The sequence below is a fragment of the Camelus dromedarius genome, chromosome 17, assembly GCF_036321535.1.
Source record: "Camelus dromedarius isolate mCamDro1 chromosome 17, mCamDro1.pat, whole genome shotgun sequence".
In the NCBI taxonomy this organism is placed as follows: Eukaryota; Metazoa; Chordata; class Mammalia; order Artiodactyla; family Camelidae; genus Camelus; species Camelus dromedarius.
The window spans coordinates 26,020,136-26,034,291 of NC_087452.1; the positions used below are offsets into that span (position 1 = coordinate 26,020,136).

The 14,156-nt window shown below is 48.2% G+C and overlaps 1 protein-coding gene and 1 long non-coding RNA gene across 14 annotated transcripts in view; one reads left to right on the forward strand and one right to left on the reverse strand.

Annotated features, from left to right (window-relative positions):
- FHIT (fragile histidine triad diadenosine triphosphatase) overlaps positions 1–14,156 on the forward strand; it is a 1,253,474-nt gene that overhangs the window by 1,208,498 nt on the left and 30,820 nt on the right. The gene's annotated exons all lie outside the window — the stretch shown is intronic.
- Positions 1–14,156, reverse strand: part of LOC105089813 (uncharacterized) — a 288,482-nt gene that overhangs the window by 19,870 nt on the left and 254,456 nt on the right. For 5 of the 6 annotated variants that reach the window (XR_010384830.1, XR_010384828.1, XR_010384829.1 and 2 more), the window contains one exon: positions 2,399–12,407. This is a non-coding gene — a long non-coding RNA (uncharacterized LOC105089813). Of the gene's footprint in view, positions 1–428; positions 854–2,398; positions 12,408–14,156 lie in introns of those variants that run through there. The other variant, XR_010384832.1, reaches the window with a different exon arrangement.

Here is a 14,156-nt window from a genome sequence, read left to right on the forward strand (position 1 = left end):
GAAACAGCATGATCTGAATTTTACAAGGATCACCCTGGCTGGGTTGAAAGCAGATGAAAGCTGAAGCAAGGGGACCGATTCGGAGGTGATCACAGTGGTTTATGGTAGAGATAATGGTGCAGGGGAGGTGGAGGGAAGTAGGCCATTTGGCAGTGCGTTTTGGGAACACGACAGGTAGATTTTGTTCATGGAGTTGAATATGAACCCTCAGGGGCTAAGAATTTCTCGCATTTGGTTTGAGTAAGCAGCTGGATGGTTAGTGATATTTTCTGGAAAGACTGAAACAGGATGGGGACTACAATTCAGGTGTTCTCTTTTGGTTATAAGAAATAAGAGTTACTCGCCACCCAGGCAAGAGGACTCATCAGGTAGGCTGTGAACTATCACAGTCTCGTCTCTGTGACTGAGCCATGAGCTCCTCAAGAAAAGGGCCCTGTCTTGCCACTTCCCATCCTTAGAACTTGCCTTTGGTCCCCAAGCAGCGTGTGAGGGTGATAACGTCGAGCTTTCGGCACTCAGGAGAACCTCAGCTGTCCCCACAGTGTCACAGGGGAACGGACACGAAGCACAGCGCATTTCCGAGGAAACGGGGTGTAGAGCAGTGGGAACAGAAAAGCTACGAGACTCTGCCTTTACAGATCAGCCAGGAGGAGACCAGCCCCTAGGGGGGGTGCTTCCAGCCCACGGGGTGGGGCTGTCTCCCCAACAGGCACACAGAGCTTCCAGCCTCATTGAAATCCTGTAGATCGTGCAGAGAGCTGGGCAGGCGATTCAAACTCATTTTCGAGGTCAGAGTGCCCAACGTGGACTGTGTTAGCTCACAGCACCATTAATGGAGTGATGCGCTCCATCCCTGCATGGGGGAATCAGAAGGACTTTAATGGGGCTTCATTACATCCATCTGTCTATCCATCACTTCCTCGCCATCGCTCACCACTTGACTCCAGAAACGGGAACACCCCCTAGCTAATTAGGTTTATCCTAATCTCCTTTATGTGCCATCAGCCCTCTGAGAGGCCATCTGTGAGTTTAGAGTTCAGACCTTTGAGAATTATGCTAATCAGTCTTTTTCTAATTGAAAGTGTTCAACAGATGACCACAATTTGAAACTTCTTGCTGTGGCAAATGGGAACCCATCGTAAGATTCTGTGCTAATTTTAAGCGCCCTCGTCCTCTGAAGTGGCACAGAACGGGCCATTTCTCAGAAAATAGGCAAAGAGCGTTGGGCCATGGAGCCAGGGAACAAGGAAGCCAAAACAGACTGTGTGCAGAGGATTTTTGTTGGTTTGTGATATGAGTAGGAGATGACTTGCATTTATTTGTAGAATCAAAAAGGAAGGCACCTGGGCTGTTAAATGTAGGAATGGATGTCTGTTGTGGTGGGGCAGCCGCGGGTGTGTAGAACGCAGAGGAGAACCGATTCACTGAGGTAAGTGCCCCAGGGGAAATTATTGACAAGTGGATTTTCGACCCCCTGTATCCTCTGGGCCCGTGGCCTGGCCACTGGAGGCTGGCGTGGAATGTTAAGCAGATTTCTGTGCAGAGAGGTCACCCCTGCGCTGCAGTGGTTTGGACCCGGCAGGAGAAAGGGCACCTTCTGACACAGCACAGTAACGTTCACTGCAGAACCTAAACACCCCTGGGGCCTTCATGGAGTGAGTAGGAATAATCAGCTCTGGAATTAGGGGGTTGGACATAGTGCTCAGTGGAAAGACCGATGCTACCGTGAACTGCTTGTTGAGTGAATAAGCAGGGAGTCTTTACTGGGGGTTACAGCCCAGAGCACTGCTTCCCGAACTTACACATGCCCGTGAATCTCCAGGACATTTTGTTAAAATAGAGTTTTTGATTCGGTAGTTCTGGGGTGGTGCCTAAGAGCCTGCATTTCTAACACACTCCCAGGTGATGCTTCTGGTCCAGAGACCACACTTGGTGGAGTAGGAGAGGCTAAGAGATTGGGGAGCAGGAAGAACCAGGTTCAAGTGCGGGCCACTGACTGACCAGGTAGCCTTAGGCAGATTACCTTCCTGTGCGCCTCGACCACCCAGCAAATACTTACTGACTTTATACCATGTGCCAGAAACTGTGCCCAGTTAAATAGCTGGTCGATCGAAAATGTCCCTGCTCTCCTGGGGTTTTTAGTCCGTTGGGGCAACACACAAGAAAAAAGGTGACAAAGCAAAGATGTCTAATTATACTTGGGGTAACGGCCAGCAGTAGTAGCACTGGGGGCTGGCGTGTATGGAGAACCTGTTACGGAGTCCAAGCTCACATTGCTCAGTGCACGGCAGGACGAAAATAAATCGAGTGGCGAGTTGTTGAGGCAAGGGGCAGTGACTATTCAGAAAGTCTGCAAACTGAGAGGATGAGACATTCATGTCCTAGGGAATCATCTTACCCAAGTCAGAATTCAGACTCCTCTTGTGCTAAAAAGGGGAGGGGATGTGGTTGGTTACTGCAGACCTCTTGGTGCTGGAATCTTGTGTTCTTGCCTCTGTCCACAAAGGTCAGGTCACGATGTTCCTGTAAACCTCCAAGGAGACCAGTGTTATTCTCTGTTAGGCAACTTTTTATCTCTATACGAATGGAAAAGTGATAATGCCCTTAAAGGTCAGAGCCTTGAGAATGGACTCTCCTGTATATTTCAGGCTACAAGCAACATTTGTTTTACAAAAGGTGCGGAACCAGCATGACTGAGCCCAGGAAACGGAGCACAGGGTGAGAGCTAAAGGAACAGATCTAATACGGAATCAGATTTGTTCTTCCCTACCGCAAACATACTAAGTGCGAGGCACAATTGAAAGAATTTCACATTATGAATTGATTTTAACTTTATATCAACTCAGTAAGATAGGTACTCTTTTCAGACACGGTAGTAAGAAACAGACATGAAGTACCTTGCCCAACATCAGGTACTGGAAAGTGGTGGAGACCTGACTTGGAGCCAGGCCGTCCCCCTCTGGAAGCAAGGCTCCCAACCAGGGGTCAGCAAACTTCTCCCGTGAAGAGCCAGGTAAATACTTATGCTCAGCAGGCCGTGCAGTTTCTGTCGCACCTGCTTACTTCTGCTCCTGGAGCACGGAGGGGAGGCACTCACGGACCATACGCAGTGAGCGAGCATGGCCGTGCTCCAGTGAAAGTTTATTTACCAAAACAGGCACAGGGCCAGAATGGACCCCGCGGCTGTAGCTTTGTCAATACCGGTTCCTGCCCGTTATCCTAAACCAGCCCTTCTCAACGCTTCAAAGCAGCCCTTTGCAACATAAATACAATATGAGACACCCTTGTAATTTTAAACTTTATGGTCACCATTTTTTTTTGAAAAAAAGGAAACATAAAATTAATTTTAATAATATTTTTTATTTAACACAAAATATCCATATTATTATAATTTCAACAGCTCACGTGATAATTACTGATGAGATATTTCACATTCTTTTTTGCACTGTCTTCTAAATCGGGTATACAACTTATCCTTCTAGCACATCTCAGCGCAGACTAGCCATGTTTCAAGTGCTCTGCAGCCCCTCGGGGTAGTGGCTCCCGGAGCTGGACCAGGCACTCTAAGTACTTAACGCGCACAGGCTGGAGGCTAAGGTGTGCGTTTCTAACAAGCCCATAGATGGCGCTGGTCTGTGGGCCACACCTGGGGTACAGGGCTGCCCACAGCCCCGCTCTGAAGGAAACCTACTATGGTGGGACTGGAGAGGGGCAGGCAACTTAGGGTGTTGCCAGGAAGGGGTTACATTCGAGTTGAAACCCAGAGGCCAGAAGACATTCGTGTTACAGCTATGCTGTGCAGGACACTGATGGGAATAAAGATGGAAGAGGAGCAGTAGAGCTCCCCAGAGTGGCAGAGTCAGATGCAGTAACACAGAAATGCCCGCCAGTGATCGAGGAGCGGAACTGCCCCGATCCAGGTGCCCGATGACACATTACACATCTCAGTAGTGCCGAGATATCGCTGGGCTCCTTGGGGCCAAAAGGATCCTCTGTAGGTTGAAAAGCTTGTCACCCATGGAGCCCCCAGGGGAGTATCATGTCAAGTGCCTGTGTTTGTGCACACATTTTTCTAGGAAAAGGAGTCATAGCTTTGATCAGATTCTCAAAGGTGCTGTCATGCCTAAAAATAAGAGCTCCTATTCTGAAAGAACTGGGATGTAATTTGGAATTTGTGAAAATTCTCTGCAGTGAGTTGCCTGTAGTTTTAAATGTGAACTTGTACACATACCAAGACACACATCGACACGATGTGTCCAGAAGGAGGGAGGCGGTTCTCCTGAAGACTTCCGTCGTGTCCTAGGGTGACCCCTCTGTGTTGCTCTCCTCCGTGGGCACTGCCAGTGATCAGCTGGGCCAGGGAGATGGGCGGCCTTGGGCTAAGGATTTCACTGCTCAGAGCCCCCATTTCCTGCCAAGTGGGGGTGATGACAGCGTCTGCTTCACGAGACTCTTGGGGAGAAGTGAATAGTTTCACTGTCACACACACAGCAGCTGTAACAGGCCCTCAGTGCACGTGAGCTTCCTTCATCTGGCGTCAGGCTCTCTATCGGATTCATTACAGGAGTCATTCTCAGAGAATTGTCTTCTTTTTCTTTTTTTCCTTCTTATTCCTGTGCTTTTGTTCCTGGACCAAGGTTGCCTCTCTTCCCAAGACAGTCTGTGTCCGTGGCCTCTCTGAAGCAGGCTTGTTCTCTGCCTTGCTCTTTGCCTCTGTTGTGACATCTTGGAAAAGCCCGCCTGTCCTTCGCTCCCACCTCTTAGTCACTGGTTTGAGCTGTTATTTGCTGTGGTCCCCTCATGCTTGTCATCGTTGGCGAGTGAGATTTTGGCCCATTATCTTCTCATGTTAGAGGTGGGGAGAGAACAGAGTATGACCGCTGCCCTCACTCTACAAAAAGGTAAATTCTGTTTAGTTGCCCACGGAAACAAGAAAGCAGGTATTTCCAGCAGTCATTCTGTTTTAAATAAAAGCTGCATATAAACTTGGAAATAGCCACCACGTCAGCTGTACTCTTCATTCAGAAGCACTGAGGCAGCCACGGCACGCCAGCCGTTCCTGGGATTCGCTGCACCGATGCTCACCGTCCTCTGGGGCAGAAGCAGCAGGTGGGGCCAAGGGCAGGAGCTGGGGAGGCAGAATAGCCTGGGTATGGCCTCCACCCCTGCCTGTGACAGCGCTGTGGCTCACGTGTGGCCTCATCGCACAGCTCTTCTGAGCCTCGGCCTCCGTACCCTGGGGAGTCAGAATATTTGTACTGTGTTCGTCTGCTAGGGCTGCCATCAGAGAGTGCCACATGCTCTGTGGCTTGAGCAGAGGAAATCTGTCGTCTTACAGGTCTGGAGGCTAGACATCTGGGATCAGACTATGAGCAGGTTTGCATCCTTCTGAGCGCAAATCTGTTCCAGGGCGCTCTCCTCGCTGGTAGCAGTCTGCGGGCAGTCCCTGGCACTCCTTGGCCTGTGGGCCATCGCCCTGACCTCTGCCTTCATCTTCATGTGGGCTTCTCCCTGTGTGTGTGGCTGTCTCCGGGTCCGTGTATCCCCTTTGTCAGAGGACATCAGTCCACTATCAGCGACCTTCTTTGAAACTGACTACCTCTGTAAAGACCCTGTTTCCAAACAAGGGTGCCTCCTGAGGGCCTGCAGGTTGGGACTCCAACGTATTTTAGGGGAGGATGCAATGCAGCCCGTAACACATACCCGCCACACAAGGTTGTCAGGGTGGTTAGGTGAGATAATCTACAGAAAGGGCTTAACACCATGCCTGGCACTTAGCAAACTCACTTAGCAAGGTAACTGGTTATTATCCTTGTGGGAATGGATCATGCCCTCATTCTAGCAGAAACTGATCTTTCTCACCTACTCGTCTCAGGGGTTTTCTGTGTCTGTTGCTGCTTCTGCTTCCTTTTTTTTCTTCTTATTTTTCATCAACCCAAAGGCAAATGGAAATGCGAAAGGCAAAGAAAGCACAGAGTGGTCAGAACATGGAAGGTTCTGCATTTGACCATCAGAACGTTTTATTCTTTAATATTTCCTCAGCCTGAGCTTATATAAGGTTAAAAAAAAAAAGATTTTTGTGACTAAAAATACACAGAAATCTATTATTTCAGTCCAGTCTGTGTTAATTATCGGAGAAGCTATCTAAAATAGCAGAATGATTTTGTTTGAGGGAAAACTTTGAAACCTAAGTAATTATCAGATGGCCATTAAAACAAAAACCCAAAAAAATGAACCCACTGTCTGAGAAGACATAATATAGGAATCAAATAAGCTAGTGGCATTAATCTGCAAATTCTGTGTATACTGCTCTGGTATCTGGAACATAATTATCAAGCTTAAGTTAATTAGACTAATGCTCAGAAAATCTGGCCTGGCAGCTTGCTGTAAGTAATTATATATACTGATTAAAAATGTAATGCACTGTGAGCAGAGGCACAGGAAGCTCCATTTGACACAGCCTGTGCACATATACAATGAAGAATCCATGGAAAAGAGTGTCCACGATGAGAAGGAACTTTGTAGAAACTGGCAGGCATCTTGCAGGGTGAGGTGACGCCCCACCCCCCACCCCCAGCCAGTGTAAGACGGGAGGGCATCAGTACGGGGCTGGCGCAGGAAAGGGACGTGACTGTAGGCACTCCCCGGTGGAGCACAGACAAAACGGGGGCCTGGCCACTCTGTTGTCTCCATTTTCTCTCAAGCTTTTCCTTCAAAGGAGGATCAGCTGTGGGACCACTGAGGCCAGCCTCTGTGGTGATTTTCCAGCCTCTGAAGAAATGAAATTGTCATTAATGACGGATCACAAGGAAGGGTGGGATGCTGACCTCCAAGTGGGCACAAGCGTATCTTTCATTTGCCTCCTGCTCACTGTGTTTTTCTCCCCAGCTGTCCTTGAAGGAGGGGAGATGCCACTGGGAAGTCATCGTCACAGACCAGGGATGCCCACAGTTCGGCTCTCTACTCAGAGCCTTCATAAGTTTATTGTCCCCTTGAAATACAGTTAGGTAAAACTAGTTAAGTTTCAGGTTGATGTGGGCTGCAAAGAAATCTTGGTTTGTCCTGTGTCCTCCTTCACAGCGTCTTGTCTCCGTTTCTGCATTAGCATTATAGCATTTGGCCTAGAGGACATAATCACAGCCTTCCTTGAGGACTGACGATGGTGGTAACTGTCTGAGTATCTGTTATGGTTGGTTTCTTGGGACAAGAAGTGTTCCGTGGACACCAGTTATGTTCCTAGCTCTAGTTTTGTAAGGTCGCTGCTAAGGTATTAGATTGAACCATGTGGCACTGACGTTTTGAAAGTTAAGGAAAGACTGAACATTGTTAATGAGCAGTGGCTCTCGGCTCACAGAACCTCTAGGTTAGTGGGGAAGACAGACATATGGGAAAGCGCTCACAACAGGATAACCGTCCTGAAATGGAACCTCATAAAAGGGCCCCCGGGGAGAGCCGTGGGGGCGCAGGGGAAGCAGTGTGTTCCATGTGCGAGGCTGGTGCTGACAGATGGGGCAGGTTGTCTAAAGAACCACTTCTACTTAAGTAGGATGGAAACATGCACGGGGCTGAGAGATGCGGGTAAGTGGTAAGTGAGGGCCAGTCACACCAAGAAAGCCGAGTCAGGGACCAGCGATTCTGGACCGGAGCACAGACAGCAAGGGTGGAAAGTCTGAGCTGAAGCCACGCTGGACCGTTACCCAGAATTTAATTTCTGCTTTTGAATAAGGGATCCTCCAGCACGCGCGTCCTCAGTTGTGACGTCCCAATGCAGGAACCACATGCAGGCTGCCCCTGTTGTTTTTAATAGAGGGTCCTTTTTTATAGAGAAACATGCTGAGTCTTTCAGCCCAAGACTGCAGGAGACTCAAGCAATTCACTTAATTTCTCTGAACCTTTGTTTCCTTCTCTGTAAAACGGGGACAACAGTGTTATGCCTCCTGCCCACCCTACCGATGATCCAAGGAGGTTCTGTAGGCAACAGGGCTTTGGTTTACATTCCTCAGACTAGTCCCCGGTGTGTAGCAGATGTTCAGTACTGTTTTCTGAGAGAGGGGATGCAGGTCCCACCACCCACGAGCTGCAAGATCGCATCTCCGAGCCTTAATTTCCTCACCTGCAAGTGGAGAAGCCGGCACCATGAGGCAGGTACTCTGAGGAGGATGGAATGAGATCACCTCCATACCTGGTACTCAGCAGGCACTCATCAGAGCTCCGCCAATAATAACAAAAGTCGCAGAACAACAGAATGATGCTGTCTGTAATCCTGGGCCCCCTATCCTTCTATGTCTCCACTTCCCTAGAGCAGAAGGGCCCCTAGTATTGGACTAAGAGCATCCCACCTCGGCCAGGCGTTCATTTTCCTTAAAGCAGTGTTTGCTTCTCGAGATTCAGCTGCCTTTTGGCTGAAAAAAAAAATTAAGTCTCGAATCTGACTTGTTTTATAAGTAGATGAGTCGCCCCTCCACCTGAGGCTCAAATAACCATTTGCAAAGTGAAAGGACAGTCAGTCAGCAGGTTGTTTTGCCTCTTGGATGGCAAAAAATTAGTTTGCTTGATTTTTAAACATTTTCCATTTTGGCTTCCAGTAGACACAGGCTGAGTAACAAATTAGGAACCAGTCGCAGATGTTGGACAGGTAACTTGGCTACTGTGCTTCAGTCTAATGTCAGTGAGCGGGAGTCAGATGTCACCAAAAGCAAACGTTAGCAAACGTTACAGTGGGAGAGGCACAGTGTCGCTTGGAAATTAATGACTTTTTTCAACATCGTGTCTGTGTTTCCAACCTAAAGAGCGATCAGCATCCTTTTCGTTGCCCCCACTGGTGGGCAGCAGAAATGGAGCTTAAACTGCAAAGCCCCTAAAGTGCAGGCTTGGTGTGGGAATCGGCATAAAGAAGAGGACTGTGGAATGTAGGAAGCGTGTGAAATCTGTATTTCTACCGCAGACATGTTTATTAAAATCCCAGCAAGTATTACTTTTGCTTCAGAAACAGGACATAAGAGCAAATTTACGGAGAGGAGAACGTTTGGAGGACTGTCTCACAGACATAAAGCTCTGAAGGCAGAGCAGGTTTAATTAAGAACAGCACCCTGTGTGAAGTGTTAGACCCAAAATAGATCCCGGGCTGGGGGATGCAGTGAAGGGATAAATCCATTCCAGACATCTGGAATCCAATTAATGACTTCAGTGCTTCTACACGGCAGACGCTATGTTGTAATTCTTACAGAGGCTCCCGGAATGGAAGCAGGCTTTCCGGAGTGAGGGGAGTGGCAGCCATCCTGTGTTGTAATCCCACCTGCTGCCCATGGACGGTCATTTCTGTTTGCTTTCATTCAGGGCCTGCTTTTAGACATTATGTAAGCAGTTACAGTTAATGGCCAGTGAGTATCTTCATACCCTATCACGCAGAACAAAAGCCACGATTTTGATGTCCTACATCTAACCATGTCATAGGCCCACACTCCATCCTCTCCCCTGCCTTCCCCTCACCGAGCTCTCCATCACCCTGAGTCCCTTGGTCCCCACTGCTTCACTTCTTTTTACAGCGTTTTAGGCATCTGTATGTGTTCCTAAAAAACAACTCAAAAACATATACTTTCAACTTTGTAAAAAAAAAAAGACAAAAGATCATGCTGCATATTATCTTTTGGGAATAATTTTTTTCCTTAATAGTATGTTATTAAGATTAGTCCATATGGCCTAATTGTCTATCAGATAATTATTATGGTCACTGTGCAATATTCCATGATGTGAATGTATCCCATTGTAGTCATCTACTTTCTGAAGACGAGTGGTCATGTCCTGGGTTTTGCTATTTTAATCAGAGCTGCTTTGAAAAGTCTCACGTATGTGAGCAAGAATGCCTCTCAGGTGCACCCCTGGGTGTGGTATTGCTGGGTTAGAGGGTGCTGTGAACGTCAACTTCAGGAGGTAATGCCAAACTGTTTTCCTAAGAGGTTGCTTCAATATACTCTCTCGCCAGCAGTGCCAGAGCACCCCTGAGGGTTTATATCCTCTCTAGCCCATGGGTTTGCCATATTTAAATGTAGCTCAAATTCACTAATACTCAAAAGTAGTATTTTTTTTTACATGTACTTGACCTTGTGCTCTGTGACTCTTAAGAGCTGAAGCTAGGACTCAGGGATAGAAGTTGGGGGAAGGGAGATGGCAGAACAGTCTCCTAGCACAGCTACGAGGGTCAGGTTGTCTGGGGGAGCAGTAACATGTTCACCCCTGGAGCCCTGCAGCCAGGGCATGAGCGCCCCTTGGAAGCACTATGGCAGAAGGGATATAGATGTCACCTTGCGGTTTGGACCGGAGATTTTTAAAGATCTGTCTTGAACCCTGATTCTAGGACGAGGCATTTTTCAAGTATTCCTTTTTGGACCTTTAAGTAGGTACTGAAATTATAAGAAGCTATTTTAAAGCATTCTGATCTTTTATCTTTTAAAACCAACCAAATTCGTTTAAACCCTTGAGCAGCACTGAGGTGAGATTAATTAAAAGATTAGGTCTCTTAAAAGATTTTTATGGGTTTTTCATTCATGAAGTTATAACTCCCAACAATATTTTCAGCTTTAATGGGAAGAGCAAAGATACTAATATTTTAAAATCAAGCCATATATATGTGAGCCAGGCCTGGGGTTTTTGCATGTGTGTGTGTGTTTATGGTGCCTCAGGAGCATCTCAGTAATAAATAATTGGGAGATGCACAGTAGGAAGCTGAAAAAGGTGAGGGTATCTCTTTTCTAGCCTGATGCTTCGAAATAGTCACGGGCCTGGCATTGCATTTTAATTTTCCACTCTGACAAAGCAGGGTATGTGCGTGTTTGAAGTCGCCTTACATCTCTATTGTCTGTGCTGATTTTTTGGATTATGGTCACTTACAGGGTATATAAAATGAACAATTGAGCCCATAACAAGGAAATCTGTTTCTTTCCTTTTAAGCCGTCAGGTATTTAAAAAGTTTTACAGGCACTGGAAATCGTCTGTGAGAAAAATCTGCTGTCATGCATGGTAAGCTGGTGTTTCAGCCTCATCCAAGGCCTTATATCTTCATTAAAGAAGGTTTTTAAATGAAATAGAGGCATTTGGGAAAGGCTGGCTCCTAATTTGTTTGTGCAGCTCACACGGGCCAGGTTCTTTGAAGGGCACTGGAACAGCTCCATTGGAAATGAATGGATTTGTAAGTGACAGAGGGGAGGTTACTGCCAGGGGGTGCGCTGCCCCTTCAGAAGGTGCGGTTTTGTAACCAGAGGCAGAACGATCGCCCCGTGGAAAGAAGGAAGCAGGACCAATCCAGCAGGGTGGTGAGTACCCTTGGAATACAGATTTTTCTGTTGGTCATTTCTCATCTGCCAACACGTGGATCCTGGTGCCAGGCCCCTGGCTGGCTGGCGCCAGGGGCGCTCCTTTAGCTCTGCCAACCAAATGGTGGACGTTCGGAGAGAAGTTGGTGAGGTCAGCCCGGGTCCTCACTGCTCCATGGTGCTCGCCACTTGTGCAAATAGCTTGAGCCTCCCCTGCTTTTCTGTGGAAAGTTTCCTGTTAGCAGGGCCTGATGTTAAGGTGAGGGAGGGACTCGGTAAGCAAAACTCAGGCCAGGCGGCAGCGCTGCCCAGGCTCAGAGGCAAAGCTGGGCCCAGCTGCTCTTCTCCGTGCCAAGTCTGGGCTTACTGCCTCTTCACCCAGCTACTGTTCTAAGCTGAGCAAAAAGTTGGTGCGGAACAAGGGTGATATGACCAGTGAATCACCCGTCTCTCATCTCTGGCAGCATTTGCGCCTCTGGGCCTGCAGGGAAGGGAGAGCCACCCGCTCCTCCCCCTCTCGCCTTCTCGTTGGTCGCTTCCTCACTGTCTCCAGTCACTGGCCTCCAGCAGGTTCACCGCTCGTGCAGGTACCCTGTCCTTCCCGGGGATCTGCACTGTGTGATCGTCCCTGACCATGCTGCCTAACAGGGTTCTCTTTATTACTCTCTCGTGGTAGTATCAGATTTCAGTCCTTGCTAAGCTGCTGCCTTCTCTCAAGTGTAAGCCTCCTGAGCCCACTCAGGCCCGTCCGGCTTGCTGGCCACTGCAGTGTGACGTACGGGGCCAGCTCGTGGTAGCCACGTTACTATTTGTTGAATCCTCGAATGAGTTCTGCAGAGAAACGAGCTTCCGATGCTTGAGGGAACCCATATTTACAACCCCCTAACCTAGTTCTGCCTCTCCAAACGGGTTTTATTTTGAGAGCCCAGGTGTTGCTGCTGGGAACATTGTGTTAAGTAGGATTCTGAGGCCATGTTGATGGCGGTATATTGTTGGTTGTTTGTGGGCTTAGCCTGTGTGTTGTATATTTGCTTAGCACCCTCCGCGGGGATGGCTATCTTGTCTGGATCGCATTTCTAAAGGTTCTGTAAGGTGTCTCTGAAAAAAGAGGAGAAAAAAAGCAGCAAATATGAAATAAAGTGTTCAGGAGATTCCAAGGAAGCCAGAAATGGGCCCTTTGCCTTTTCCCTTCCGTCACTGTGAGTACCACAGGGCGACCTCACTCTGGGAATAAAGGAGAACCCTCTTGCTCAAACACCAATATCCTCAGCACGGGAGACAGGCTTACGGAACACAACGGGCTGAGGAAATTGGTTTTTGAATAAATGTTTCCTTCTCCCAGTTTTGCTTCATCACAAACCTCCCTTTCAGAAGGCGTTTCATTGCCTTTCTCCGTGGGCGTGTTTTTAGAAAGAGGAAGCCCTGAGGATATCAAATTGGTTGAAACTGCTAGTGCCTGTGGTGTCACCAATGCCTGATGCACTGGAAAATCAGGAAAGAGCAGACAGAGTGGAGCCTGGGGCAAGGGGCGGCTGATCAGCAATTATTTACTGAAAACTGCCCTGGGAGACGATTCTCCCCAGGCCCAGCCGGACCCTGATCCCAGCTCAGAGGCTGATCTCTATTTGCATATTTGGTTCTCTTTTCTGGGCCATTTGATCACCCATGTTTAAAAAGATGTTAAACTGAAAGAAAATTTCCAAGAATTTCCTGAGGGGACCTAGGAGTGCACTGGGAGCCAGCGGACGGTGTGTCTAACCCAAACAAATGCTGTTCCCCGTGAGCCACGTGATGTTCCTAAGAGGCTCAGATGTTTCATCTGGAAAATGGGAAGGATGGGCCTGAACAGTCAGTACATGGGGAGGGAAGGCGTAATTTAGAGACCCATGTGACAAGTGCTTCTTGGAAGCCTACCCGGCAAGCGGTGAGGACACAAAGATGAGTGTTACTGTGACTTGGTGATTTTGTACCATGAACACGGGAGCTAGATGGAGGCTTTTTACAGTTGGAAGAGCAAAGAACGTCTGGGTGGCTGTGATTGGTTTCTCTACCAAACCACGATCACCACGCTCTGTCGTAGGGGATTTTCGTCTGAAGTGCTAAGGCCAGCTGCTAGGCAGGGCCGGGTTCATCCCTGACAAACAGGAGGCTCGGTCCAGTAAGCTGTGAGGAAAATGGTAGCAGGCGGTCCTGAAGGGTAAGCCGTTTGCCCTCCGCTCTGCCTGTGCCGATGACTCTTAAGTCAGTGACTCCTATATGAGACCCCGTGGTCCCGTTCCTCAACTGCCCTCATGTCACGTTGTAGGGATGTTCTGGGTGGTGGCCTGCCGTGAGGCTGCGCGGCAGATCCAGGTGAGCCACCTTTCTCAGATACACATTTCAGGTTAGCCTGACACTGGCTTCCTTGACACAAAGTGACCCTTTGATGTGCTAATAGAAATCAGCTCCGTGTAGGACAGGTTGCCACAGTTGCTTTGTGGTGAGCGGCTTCTCAGCTTCTGATGGAAAACTGCAAACTTTAATGTCCCAGCGATTAAAGCGATTTTCTGATGGTAGGTGAGCCCTCCAGCAAACCGGAATGGCCCACCTTGGTTTGTGCAGGTTTATAGGGCGCATGGGGCGCCCTGAAGACCATTCACGGCGCGATCAGTAGGGTAATACCGCGTCCAAACTGTGCTGCTGGCAGGCTCATTTGCTGCTTTGGCAAGCGGCTTGACAATGGGATACTTTAATGTATAATTGGATAAGCAGTTGGGTTCTGTTATAGTACAGTGGTTTGGCATAATTATTTTCCAGTGCTGTGATTTTCTAGTTAATAAATACTTCTGGGGGTTACAAATTCTTAAA